Genomic DNA, 6,291 nt, shown 5'->3' with positions numbered 1-6,291 from the left:
TGTATTTGTTGAAGCCTTGCTATAAAAAGTTTAAATTTTAACGTATTGTAAACAGTCGAACGTATACAGGGTTGTTATAAATGATTGTCCCATAGCAGTTATCGTTGCCTCGCAACGTTAGACAAACTAGTAGACAGATTTCTACTATCGCCCATATCGCCACCTATCGACTCACTCATGTTATGAGGCGATGGGACAATTATAATATAATAATAAGTATGTGTACATAAACTCGATCTACGTTCTTGTTGGGAAAATTTCACATGCATTCGGTAATAATGTCTATATCCCACTTGTTGCGTAAATAACAATTGTTTGTTCGTTTTTGCCTTAAAATACCTGAACTATTTAGTTAAATAATCGATTTTTTTTAGACAAAGAAAATAGTGTTTTAATTTGAATATGTAAAATAACTAAATTACGATAGATTTTCATTACTTTAAATTTCTGTTAAATCTCTTGTTTTCTTTCAAAGAGTATAATTTTCTCATTAAAGAATTTATTTCTTGTAGAAATTTCTATGTAAAATTGGACTGACATCCTATTTTCACATTTACAAATTAATATCGCAGAAACCATCTATCTAAAAATCATACAGTAAATGGGGTGAAATCAGAATTTAATAGTCTATCCAAACCTGCATAAAAAAAATTGATGACTGGTATTTAAATAAGCTGGCAATTGCACGGTAACGGGAAGAGGAGGAAAAATTAAAATTATCGGAAAATATTTCTTTTACAGAAATGAAATTGACCTTCCGGTTTTTTTTTTCGAAAAATGGGAAATAAAACATTTCAATAAATTCAAACTTTTAGCGTTTAGTATATACATCATCAATTCAAGATGTTTATTCTTCAATTATCCATAACATTGTTACAGAAAAGATTATAAAGTGGAACAATAAATCGAAAAATGTAATAAAGTTCAATTGTATTTACGACGTGTAATTATAATTTTTTATTTACAATGTTTTATTTTTCACAAAAGAATGGACACATAATGAATATAAAATTCAATTACAGTTCAAAAAGTCATATTTCATTTTCTGTCTTGAACTCTACGTAAAGATTAAGTATAAAAGCACTTGCATTTAAACACAATTTAAGTCTAATATCATCTGACCATCATGAATTGTGTTAAGATATTGTGGGTATTCTTCATGTGTACAACCAGCTTTTTGGTGATTGCGAAGGGTAAGCGATCAAACATATATTTGCTTCAATTGTTGTTAATAAAAGTATACAAATATTCTTTCGAAATTAGACAGGCCGCACAGAAGAATAAATATAATTCATAAGAAAGCAGTATTTTTGCGACCCAGTGTTTTTCTAACACGTCCTAAACACGCCTTTATAATACAACAACGAAGACTAGAGAGTGACGCAAGTCCAAGCGCTTATGATGAATCGGAGGATGAGGGCCCATCAGGGTCACCACATCAACCCTCATTATCAGAACAATCAACACCCAGTATACAACCAACAGCAAACGAATGCAATTCAGGTAAGTGGTAATATCTACTGCTTTTACAATTGTTACAATAACTTTAACTAAAACTTTAACAGCAAGTACTTTTCTACCACTGCTAAGGTCGTTTTGGAAACTGCTCACAAATTCTTCTAATCCGTTAAGATTTACGGCAATATATTTACATCAGCTAAGTTTAAAACCAAGGTTATTTATCCAATTATTAGAGTCTTTAATAGAATACTTAAGCCAAGAAGTCGAATGTTTAAAGTATAAACACAACATAGCATCAAGAGAACCAACGGATTACGAGTAAGTTAAAAAAACAACCATAAATTACACAAACAAATGGCTCGTCAAAGGTTTTAATGTTTATTCTGTTTCAACTTAATAAAATGAGTTATAAAAAAAATTTAATAGTTAAATTGTAATAACCAAAATAAAAATTTGCTCTTGATTAACTTTTATTTTAATGTTTACCCTGTACTAGTGGCGCCCCTGGTCTGTGAGACGCGAGCGTGTCATTTCGAAGTTATTTGATATTATATACTGTGCTTTTCAGTACCTACATTGGTCAGGTGTGGTGTAGTACCAAGTGTGTTGCTTTTCGGTAAAATCGAGGTTTTTCTTAATGAGCCTGATAGACCTGCCACTACAATTTACTTTGTTTTATAGTTTTTTGTTGTTATAGTGCGAGTATATTACATTACGAGGTTGGTAAGTACAGCATAACAGAATCGAAGTAAAGTCTGAAGAAACGAAACCCTATCGAGTCTTTTCACTTTCCGAGAGAGAATTTATATACAAGACAAAAAAAAATAGTTTTGAAACATTTTACAAAAAAAAAATTGTTAGGTAAGAATGACACTGCTGCTGGAGATCCTGTGGTGGCAAAATAAAATCGAGTTTGCTAACAAAATTTTACATAATAATCCCAATTCTAACTAACAAGGTAATTCCTGTTTCCTTCGTTATTTTATTACATTGGGAGAAACGTCCGACGATGCAAACAACTCCAAAAATTGTTAAGTAACAATTCAAATTCTATAAGTTTATACCAAGAGAAAACCATTCCAATTACTTTTAAAAATTGAACTAATTGTGATTGTAATTTTAATATAAATAAATAAAGTTTGTTACACGGTTTTTAGATACCTGTATTACATATATTTTACTGAACAGCACTAGTGTGGTTATGAGATATAACACACAACACTGATCAATGATCATTTTTGTTTTCCATAAAACTATTTTTGTAAACACAAACTTATACGATCTATGGAAATTTTGTTATCAAAGGGTATAAGTTTTTTTATGCCATCAATCAAAAAAATTATAGATTACTATTTGAAAAATAAAAGTTGCCCATTGCCCATAAAGGGATAGATGTTATAAAAAATTATATGCTCACCCAGGTCTGTAGTGCTTTTAGAGTCATTTCGTTTCCTGTATAATTTTTTTCATTTGGATTATCAATAGCAAAGCTATAGCGTGGGCCGTTTTTTTAAGACAGCCTGTATAAACAAATGTCATAAAGCTTAGAAAAAGACATACACAGGTAAAAAAAAACATTTTCTCCTTTCTAGACCTTCTATGGTGAGAACTCCAAACGGTACCGACAGCAGTCCTTTACGTGTCCATGTGTTGTAAAATTTTCTAATTCTTTAACTTTACTTTATTTGTATTCAAGATTTAAATTTCACTACCATGATTACTTCTTCTAAACTAACCCTTAGTTATTTTCTTTAAAAATGCATTCATTAAAAAAGGCTTTTGCATTTAACGCCAAGACGACCTATTCTAAAATTGTTTTAAAAACCATGTGTCATGCATTGTTCGTTCCTTGGAGCTCTCCTAGTCGGGGAGGCTTCGCCAGTGTTCATCGTACTCAAATAGCTGTAATCTGGCGCAGAGTAGAAAATACAGCCACGTCACCCATTAATGTGGAAATGGATCGTTGACAAACAGCTGACATGTAAAGGAAGTAAATGACATGTAAAGAGAGTAAACTTAACGGGATCGCATGTTTCTCAGTAAATTCATTTCTTAATGTTTCGACTTCGTCTCGGTCTTCAATCTCTGGGCTTAGCACAAAAAGATTCACTTCTACTCTTAATGATATAATCTACTATTATTACATGTCCAGTAGATTTCCAAGCGCAAAACTGCCACTTCTAATTAAACATTTTTGGTTATTAAATAAAACTATAAAAGTAAACTAATTTTAAACCAAGTTTTCAGTTTCTAATTTTTATACTAGTATTCACTTTCAAAATATACAGGGTAACTGACGAAAAACCTTTGACGCTGTATCTTACTTATTCCTTATCCGGTTTGAATAAATGGCACATCAAATGAAATAGTTCTAACAACACTTCATTATTATCCTATTCGATATTTTTTTCGACATCTATTTTTTGAAAAACGATAGCCGCCTTTGTTTTTTCAAATTACACTGTATATTTTTTTATTTGTTCTTATAGAGAGTTTCCTTCTGAATATCCGTACATTAAAACAAAGAACAACTATTTATTTTAATTGAAAAAAATTTGAAAATAAAAAATCAAGTAATCAAATTTGTAAACAATAAAAAATCTATTATAGTTGCTCAAAATTGCCTCAATGCTGTTCCAGACACTGTCGATACCTTCTAAAAATGCCCATCTTTGCATTCAGTAAAAAATTTTGGGGTTTTTCCTGACATACTCGCACTACCCTTTTTTTAACTCTTTTTGGGTGCCTGGTGGGGTCAAATAAATATTGTCTCGAAAGTTTCCAATGAATATAAAGAAATCCAATGGATTCGAATCTGGGAATCTAGCGGACCATCGAATAGCTCCATGAGCACCCATTCATCGTTCACCAACATAATTTAAATGATTTAAAAATACAATGTTGTGTAATTTAGGGAAGTCTGTTAGGAATAACAGACTTCCACTATCCTTTTTCTTGTTCTTGGGTACCTGGTGGGGTCAAATAAACATTGTCTCGAAAGTTTCGAATGAAGGTAAAGAAATTCAGTGGACCTAGCGGGCTATCGAATAGGTTCGTGAGTACCCATTCATCGATCACCAAATTGATTTAAATGATTTAATAGCTATTTATGCACCAAGGGCGTTACAACGATGATTACGCCCGGAGAACGATAACTCCAGCTCGAGGGCTTTAGCCCGAGAGATGAATATCGTTCGATGGGCGTAATCATTCGGTGACGCCGTGGTGCATACAAGATTTTATTTTTCACTATACGTGTTCAAAATAAAAAAAAAGTGGCATCTTTGCAGTTATGAATTGATGAGGGCGTTATGAATTCATTACGCCCGCTTATTCTTATTACGCCCGCTTATTCTTATTACGCCCTGTTTTATTCCCCGGTTGTTATGGACATGTTTACGTATTTCGTATCCTAGGAGTTATCATGCAATTATACTAAAGTGAAAAATAAAAATACATACAACATTCATATGTGCATTATGTGGTATGGCGCCGTCCTGAAACACGACTCTGTTCAACACTGCTCATGGCATCTCACCTAGAAAGTTGCTTATTTCTTTTGATAATAAATATGTAATATGATATTTTGTTTGATCAAGACTGTTGTCAACAAAAAAAGGACCCACTTGTCCAATCTATCTCCAAAAACTCCACAGCACACGTTAAAACTACGTCTTTGCAAAATTTTCTTCCACAACAACATAATTATTATTATAAAATATAAATTTGTTACACAGTCTAGGACTGGTTTACAAATCTATGAGGGGCTTGATAACCAACTCAATAGACCGGGATCAATGGCTTAACGTGACTTCCGAATCACGAGACAGAATATAGCCTTTTTTTTTAATTTCGCCCTGGGTCGGAATCGAACCCGTGACCCTCGCGCCCCTGAGCCGAAACGGACTCCCTTAGGCTATATTCTGCCTATTATCACACTGTTTTGACAAATAACACATATTCAGAGTTTATTTAGTCATTTCGAACATTTAGAACAAACTTTTCTCTTGTTTATTTTGGTCATTTGATTTTTAAATTTTATCAATTTACTCTTTAATTTCTTGACTTTTGTTTAATGAATGGGTATAGTTCTTTGCATTTTTATATTCAGAAAAGAAATCTCTGCAATACTGAAGAAAAAAAATATACAGTGCTATTCGAAAAAAAAAAGTTGATGTTCATCTGTCAAAAACTGGAAGCAAGAATTTTTCTTCGTTTAGTTGGTACTGAAGTGTTTTTAAAATTATTTCATTTGATGTGTCATTTATTCAAATCGGATACAGCATCAAAGGTTTTTCGTCAGTCACCCTGTATTTACAAAATTAGCGGAAAAATATTACTTATATTTTGAATAAAACCCACTTTTGCCTTATAAAAGCAAAAGTAACTGAAGGGTCATAAATTATTATGGAACAATGAGATTTGTCGGAAGCCAAGAATAGTACCTACTCTGGAATCAAGCTAGCTTGTTTCACACTTATAATGAAGTTGTAAGTAAATAAAATATATCAAGAAGGTAAATGATCGTTTTGTTGTACCATTTTGTGATAAATTGGTTTATCTTGCAATACAAAACGCAATTATTTAACGAATTAATTCAATTTTTGTAATTTTGGTTGTGAATGAAACGCCCACTAGGTAAAGGTTTACCTTGATTAAAATTTAATAGACAAATTAACACCTTCTATCGCATGTTTTTTTTTTATTTCACCTCAAAGTTGGTGTTGAACAGTCGATTGTGAACGCATTACGGATTATGGATGACGAATCAACTGTTTAAATCTTACGTTTTTACAAATTATATTTTTATTGTTCTCTTATGTTACGTAA

General features: G+C 32.0%; 1 long non-coding RNA gene across 1 annotated transcript; it reads left to right on the top strand.

The window, feature by feature from the left end:
* Window positions 1-1,081: 1,081 nt before the first annotated feature.
* Window positions 1,082-1,928, top strand: LOC138133976 (uncharacterized). Its single transcript, XR_011160594.1, has 3 exons — window positions 1,082-1,193; window positions 1,264-1,503; window positions 1,566-1,928. It is a non-coding gene; the product is annotated as an uncharacterized lncRNA (long non-coding RNA).
* The last annotated feature ends 4,363 nt before the right edge of the window (window positions 1,929-6,291 follow it).

Source organism: Tenebrio molitor, chromosome 6 (assembly GCF_963966145.1).
Source record: "Tenebrio molitor chromosome 6, icTenMoli1.1, whole genome shotgun sequence".
Taxonomy (NCBI): Eukaryota; Metazoa; Arthropoda; class Insecta; order Coleoptera; family Tenebrionidae; genus Tenebrio; species Tenebrio molitor.
The sequence above is the reverse complement of the archived record's forward strand: the minus strand, read 5'-3'. Positions and strand labels throughout refer to the sequence as shown.